At 41.9% G+C, this 6000-nt stretch overlaps 1 long non-coding RNA gene across 1 annotated transcript in view; it reads right to left on the reverse strand.

The window, feature by feature from the left end:
- Nucleotides 1–5449, reverse strand: part of LOC134554390 (uncharacterized) — a 76331-nt gene extending 70882 nt beyond the window's left edge. The window contains exon 1 of the long non-coding RNA XR_010081221.1: nt 4308–5449. This is a non-coding gene — a long non-coding RNA (uncharacterized LOC134554390). The remainder of the gene's footprint in view (nt 1–4307) is intronic.
- Nucleotides 5450–6000: the final 551 nt, after the last annotated feature.

The raw sequence follows: 6000 nt of genomic DNA on the forward strand, positions 1-6000 counted from the left end.
CAATTATGCCTTTCTAGCTTTTGTGTGTGTTCATATTGCAGATTCCCCTGTTTTCTGTTTTAGAAAGCAGAGGCCTTTTCAGGTCACAAGTGTAGATCCAAGGGAAGCAGTTTTTGGATTGTCTTCTTGTAAAGCGCGAATCAGTAGTAGACTATTGAATTGGTAACGCTTTTTGGGTTTATACTGTCCTCAGTTCGTTCTGAGGGTGATTGATAACCTGATAGAGTGTCTGAGAAAGTATTTGACGTTTTTTTGTAGTTTTTTTCTTTTGTTTTTCTTTTGTTTTTCTTTTGATGACCTAAAACTGGGGGTCTTTTGTTAGGTCTCTGACACTTCTGGTGCAAGTATGGACGAAAAAAATCCCCAGTGGGTACATATGGACAAATGTAAACAATTGCATGCAGAGTGTAGGTCCTTTCGGTTGAACCAGTTGGAAAGTGAAAGGAGTGATTTGGCTCAGATCCGTGGGTGAGAATCTGAAGCCGTGTGTGGAGCCCGGGGAACTCCATGTGTTTTCCTGTCCCTAGAGTGGGAGCAGAGGTCAGCGCCTCAGCCTAAGCTGGGGGCTGTGGTGGTCTGAAAAGTCAGTTGGAAAAGACTAGACACTATTAGGCCAGTCACGCTGGAAAGGCTCAAACAAATTTGTTAACTTGTTTCAAATCTTGCAATATAAACTCACATAACCCGTCTACTGCAATTACAAGGTCAGAGAAAAGTTCACAGTATAACATAATCCTTACTGCAATTGTATTTGGTTTTATGCTGCAAAACTGTGTAATTACTGTTTCATTTTTAAATTGTTAATTATCATATGTCATATTTCTCTTCTCACATTTTAAAGAAAAAAAGGGTGACTTGTGGACTTGCATTTTATGGAAATGGTTTGCCCTAGCTCACCCCTGGAAAATGTATGGTTTATCCCAAGTCTGTACCCTCCCTGCAGTATCCTGTATCTGTAACCTCATTGGCTGGAGAATGTTACCGTGCCCCTTTGAACCTCTGTGATAAGAATGCTAAGGCAGAAGGCTCTGCCCCTCTTGCCCCTCTACCCCTGGAGGCGTCCGGATGCTCCCCTTCCCTCTTCCCCTTTCCCCCTCTCCCCTTCCCTTCCCCCCTCCCTCAGTGAATAAACCCTCACCTCATCAGCATCCCACCGGCGTCTGAGTCTCTTTGCCTGCCAGCACGGGAACACCACGACCCCATAAGGACCCCGGGGGTCTCCGGGGGCACTCCCCGGGGACCCCCCCATAAATTTAAACTACAACAAGATACCAGCACCCACACTCACCCGTAGGCAAAAGTCTCCACCATAAAATTCACCAGAGGGAATTCTGAAAGGAGAACAAATAGCAAACAAACCGGGGTGGGGGATAGGAAGGATGGCTGAGCATTGGTCAGGGCATTTGCCATCCCCTGAACAAGCACACCTTGCCAAACAACACAATTTAGGTGTTCACTTGGTCTGCTTTTTGTTGTCCAAATCAGTGTGAAAGCCCTGTCTCACCCCTCCAGACAGACAGTCACCAGCAGGTAATTGCACGAATCTCAGCAAGCTGGTTGTGTTTTCCTAAGCTTCTACAGAGGAGTGGGTATGTCTGGAGGGAAATTCATCACTTAATTCATTTATCCCTCAAGCAAGGGTATAAAACACATTGCAGCATCTGAAGGGGGCTCTTGTCTCCTCGTGTTGTAAAGGAGCAGAATTCCCATCAGTGAAGTGCAGCTAAAAGCACTTCAGCAATTTACAAGAGTTTTCAGCAAAAGCACAGCAGAGAACTGTGGAGCAGCCAGGGACCAAGCAGAGCAGAGCCCAAGGGTGCCCAGGTAAGCGAGGGCACAAAGCTCTGCAGAGTTCAATTTGCTGCCTCTCTAGGAGCTGCAGGCAATGCATGGCCTCTCTTCAGACTGCTCTAAGCCTGCCAGCGATAAAGAATTGAAAAACTATGCAAAATCATAAAATGCAGGTCTTGGGGTGAATGCTCTGGCCCCCAAGTGCAACTGAGAGACAACGAAGCATCTGAAGGGAGAGGAAATCCATCAAACTGGGCACTGAATTGTCAGTTGTGCTTGTTTGAAAGCAAAACCAGTGAGACTCCAAGTCAGAAATACAATTTAATAGGAGAGAGAGAAGAAAAAAAAGTAAAATAGAATAAAATAAAAACAATAGCACAAAACCCACTGACAGAGTCAGAATACAGCCTGACACCCTGTTAGTTAGGGTGGTGGCAGCAGTCCAGATGAAGTGGTTCTTGTTGAAGCAGTGATCCTGTAGAAAGGTCTGGTAGCTCTTCTCCTCTGGGAATCCAGTGGGTAAAGCCTGCTGTGCTGTCCCAAATCCCAGATTATATCCAGGTGGGAATGCCTGGCTCCTCCCCTGGGCAGAGCATCTCCCAGTGGGCTGATCTCATCCCATGAGTCCTGCAGGGGGTCCTTGATTGCCCATTAAACAGAGAGAGCTCCCCAGGGAGTTACCTGTGAGTCACGGGCAAGGCCTTGGTGGCCCATGAACAGGAGATATCTGGAGGTGGTGGGCAAAGGAAACACTGCCCCACCTGGTTCCAACAGCTCCTGAAGGCGGGAATAGAATACTTTGGGCACATCTTACATTGTAACCTAGGACATCTGTTCATTCCCATCTTGGCTGATTGCCACTGTCACTTTGCTGGTCACACCAAGGCTTCTGCATGTACCAATGGGTCAGAAACTGTCTTTTCCCTCAGGAGCCTGCAGTGTGACACTTGGGAAGTATTCTGCATGGGAAGATGTTATTAAATGGAATTCAAACTGCCGTTTGCTTTGTCTTAACAGGCTTGTTAACATGATAGAAACAATTGCAAAGTAAATAAAGCATTTCTTCGCAGGAGCTCATACCATTTTACCCAGACAACCTCTCTTGCTTTAATGCAAGTAATGAGTTTAAATCCAGCCAGTATCATCTCAACTGCTAAAACCCAATTCCCATCTTAAAATCTGCACAAAAGTATAACTGCTGTATAGCCGAACTGAATATTTTAGCAGATTTTGAAAGTATTTGTTTTAACAAAACCAAAATTTTATCTCAATTCTACAATGATGTGAGTGCAGGAGAGAGGAAAGTCTCAGGAAATCATTTTAAGTATTCATGTTCCATTACATAAAACTTGCAAGACTGCTGCAAAATGCATTTAAATAAAAGGAAAGTCATCATACAGTTGCAACAGAACATGGCCCCCTTCTTCAGAATGAGGATGTTTCAACACCCTTCTTTCTTCCTATTTGTTTTGGTCACATTTCTTATTGTCCCCTGAGGCAGGATTTCCTTAAGAACAAATTTTCTCTGGGTGTTTTCTCAAGATGCCACATTTAGATCTATCAATTATTCTCCTTGGTAAATGTTTATGCTGTGGTTCCCATCACGTTTTACTTCAGGTATTTTTGTCAACTGCTAAATAATTTATTTTTAAGAAACCAAATTCCTATTTGTGTATTGCAGTTCATCATACTGGTTTTATCCATTACAAATTGAAAGGAAAATTTTAAAAACCCTAAGGCATATAACCTCTCTCTCTGAGAAATAAATACTGTTATATTCATTTTTTAAACCAGTCAACTCTGAAAATTGCTCCCTTCACAAAAGTTTCTCCAAATTTTAAATAAAAAGTGATGCGTTCTTGACTAAGAAAATCAGTAGAAGTAGGACAAAATTTTATTTATCAGCATTCTCTACTTTTGGCCTATAACTGTGTAAATGTTACTAAGCCAAACCCTGGTGCTGAAGGGGCTGCACAGGACACCTTGTGCTTTTGAGCTCCAACTGGTATGAAATGTGCTACATTAAAAATTATCATCGCTCTGATGGGCAATAATCATCCATTTATCTTAGCTATAATTCTCCTTTCCTCTGGTAGCTGAGCCCACCAACCATTTTAACTGCCTCACCTCACCTGACTTACCTGTTTCATTAAAACACTCCATTTTAAACACTGATGTACTCTCCAGACTCAGGGAATCAATGTGTCAGGGTAATTCCTAGACAGCTATATCCTGTTTCTCCAGCAATCTTTGTAAAAGGCAAAGTCAGCTAAAATAGAACAGTTTCTACAGATAATTAATACCTTTATTTCAGTGTAAATATTTTTAAATATTTTAATGCAATGATAAACCAAAGAAACTGGTGGCAAAGCAAAACCACAATGTTAATATTTGATATTTGACTTTTATAAAAATTCAGAATTTCATCATTAGTTAATATGGAGGGTTTTTTTCAGGCAGATAATTTTACTTTGTATACCTTGTTGCACAAAACTATCATTAACAAGATATATTACCTAATTGTGCCGGTCTGTTCTACTTCTGAGCAGGACTGCAGCTATAAATTTCACACGGGCTGTGCACTGTGTGCAGAGGCTCCTGACAGAATCCCATGGCCACAAAGAACAGAATCTGGAGAGAGAATGTCGTTCCACTTGACAAACTGACTGGAATCACTGTCAGCTCAATAGTCCCAGATCTGCAGCACAAGAGAACAGCATTGATTGGCAACATCAAAAGGGTCAAGATAAATTAAATATTTATGGCTCTGGGCAGTGCTGACAGCTCCTGATGTGTTCTCAAAGCTGATACCTTTCTTCTGGAAGTTGTCCCACTAAACCTGCTGTTTCCAAGGTTCCAAGTGTATTTCCCAGGCTGCTGCCAGCCCTGCCAGCCTCTAGGAGAGCACTGCTGAACACTCTGTCCTTTCCCATTTCCTTAAGCCAGAACCATGCTGTCCTGTCCATATAGGGGAAGTGAAATTATTTGCTTCACTAAAAGCATAATAACCCAGCAATGGCCACACAGAAAAAAAAAAAAAATTAAAAAAAAGAGGGGTGGCTTTTTTTATATAAAAACAGTTTTGTACATCTGTTTTCTGTTTTTTCATCTGGATGAAAATTCGTGAAAAACCTCACTGTCCCAAAATTCAAGGTTGTTGGGTTTTCCCTGAGGTGATAAAATTAATTTCAAGTGAGACTAACTCCTGGCTCAAAGCTAAATTTGCACATTCCCAAAGACTGCAAATTGTATCACTACACCCACATTTCATAGATGCAGGTAAATGAAATTATTAGCATAACATGCAAGCCACACAAAACAAAGCCAGGAACATAACAATTGTCAGGAAAGAATATTTGCTGTAGATTAGCTCTTGTTTAACAAGCCTGATTTTTTGTTCCAGTTGATTCTAAGTTAGGGCAATAGCATAAATTTCTTAGTTTAAGATCTCTAAACTAGCCCCTGAGAATACAGCATGACTAAAGTACACATCAAATGGATTAAAAATACTTACCTAGCTTGAAAACACAGACATCAATGGGCACTTGACACCTGAAGCACCATTACCAGCAAGTTCCTGAAAGGATTGGGATGAAACCCCTTACAAAGGAAGGCATCCATCAAGGAGAACTAACTAAAGCAAACTGAGCAGAGGGAATTGATATTACAAATACCCCCAGACTAATAAATGAAGAAGAGATGAGACCACTGACAAAGAAATTAGAGCCACTTGAGAAACAAGACCCATTTGAACAAAATATGTTTCAAATCAAAACTCGCAAAAAAATGTTCATCTGGGAAAAATCCTAGAAATCCCAGATAGGAATGTTTATGAATCATCTAAGCCCATCTTCCCACTGAGATCTAAGTCATTCAGACAGCTAGTTGACTAACTTCTTGAAAATCTCTAACAACTGAGATTTCACAGGCCTGGTGTTGGAGTCCAGGGCACGTGGAGAACCCCTCAGGAGCCCGAGATCCCAGCTGGGACCCCAGGAAGGCGCTGCCTTCGACCTTAGTCTGTGGGAAAACTTCCAACACTCAGAGATGAACTATGAACAACAAAGATCTGAAATAAATAGGAGTTTAGTTTGTCACAGGGTGAAAATGTGTCATTTTGGGGTTTTAGAATGGAAGTTGATGAGAGCAAGATGGAGAATTTTGGGCGGTGTCTCACTTTCTTCTTGACTCCATCTTCTGCTGTGACGA

Source organism: Prinia subflava, chromosome 8 (assembly GCF_021018805.1).
Source record: "Prinia subflava isolate CZ2003 ecotype Zambia chromosome 8, Cam_Psub_1.2, whole genome shotgun sequence".
NCBI classification, from domain to species: Eukaryota; Metazoa; Chordata; class Aves; order Passeriformes; family Cisticolidae; genus Prinia; species Prinia subflava.